The sequence below is a fragment of the Anneissia japonica genome, unplaced genomic scaffold, assembly GCF_011630105.1.
Source record: "Anneissia japonica isolate Jap-2015-1 unplaced genomic scaffold, ASM1163010v1 scaffold8218_len373358_cov135, whole genome shotgun sequence".
Lineage (NCBI taxonomy): Eukaryota > Metazoa > Echinodermata > Crinoidea > Comatulida > Comatulidae > Anneissia > Anneissia japonica.
The window spans coordinates 289,383-291,027 of record NW_022699643.1 but is presented as its reverse complement, the minus strand read 5'-3'; positions in this window follow the sequence as shown (position 1 = coordinate 291,027).

Below are 1,645 nucleotides of genomic sequence, written 5' to 3'. Positions count from 1 at the left end.
ATTCAAGCATTAATAAAAATTATATCAATATATATAGCAAGAACCAAAAAAACGTATCTCAAACTCGGTCAACTTCGTAACATCTGCGTTGTTTCTGTAAAAAAAGAAAAATAGCACCAAGTTATACACTGTACAGTAATATAGTAAAAATAACAAACTTTAATACTAATAAAAATAATTGTTAATAAAATAATGTTACAGTAATTTAAATGGCAAATTGACTGTTTTTTTCCAGATACAATGTAAATAAATAACAATAATAATAATAATAATAATAATAATATAGAACATCATATCATATTTTAGTATTTATTTTATTTGCTGTATTTGTTATGTAGTAGAAAGCGTAGGATTCATAACAAAACGAAATTAGGCCTAGTTATATTAAATTTAGCGTTTCGAAATTCCATTGGCGCTCCATATATTTGTTGAAAACAAACCGCGACCGAAACGAAGCGCGACCGAAATGATCTGTATTCAGGCACCCTACCTAGGCCTAGTTTGTACAGGCCTCCTCTTCTATACACTCTTTATACATCGATCTAAGGTTTTTTAATTTGTTACAAACGTGCTGAGCCGTCGTGTCACCCAGACCGTTTAAACGTTTATCTATAGCTCAAAAACACGATTTTTTTTCCTACTTTTTTTGTCTTCGGCAAGATCTAAAAATTCTGGTTCAGACCAAATGTCAATTAGGTCGGACAAGTCAGAGTCCGACCAAACATATCTATTACAGTATTGGTCATTATAACAGATAACTTAAAATATCACCGTACTGATCAGTGAAAAACAAAAGGCCTGTGCGGGGAAAACTAAAACAGAGCAGATGGAACGCCATCGCTGCCTTCGGTAACAGCTTACCATTCGGCGCATTTACATTCGGCCCTTTTACCATTACGTTCGGCTCTTTTACCCTTCGGCGCATTTACATTCGGCCCTTTTACCATTACGTTCGGCTCTTTTACCATTCGGTGCATTTTCATTCGGCCCTTTTACCATTACGTTCGGCTCTTTTACCATTCGGCGCATTTTCATTCGGCCCTTTTACCATTCGGCCCTTTTACCATTCGGCGCATTTACATTCGGCGTATTTACATTTGGCGCAATTACAAATAAAATATAACCTTTGACATGGGGTCAAATAAAAAAATTCAACGGCTGTGGGAATGAGCCTATAAGAACTAGAAGAAGTAGGCCTAAGTCTAGAGCCTACGGCAGAATTATGGCAGTTTCATTAGGCAGAATCATGCAATTTTAAAGTTAAATATTTCATTTTAGAAGTAATATCAATGGATTGTACATAAAAATAGGATTAAAATGAGGGGTCAACCATTCCTATGGGATAAGCCAAAGCGGAGTTACGGATTTTTGAACATTCTTCATTTCGACCAAAATGAGGACACTTTTCCAATACAAAAATCTGTGACTGTTGTGTGTAAATATAGGGTATAGGCATTAATGTATAGTAATTATTGTAGTTTACTGTATAGTGCAATATATCATAATATATTGAGGCTTGGACCCCAAAGAATTAAAAATCTATAAAACTATCACTTGATAACGGAACGAGGAAGGCATTACGCGTGTTATGCATCACGGAACTTTGCTAATTGTATATTCAAAATGGCCACCAGTTTCCTCAAAT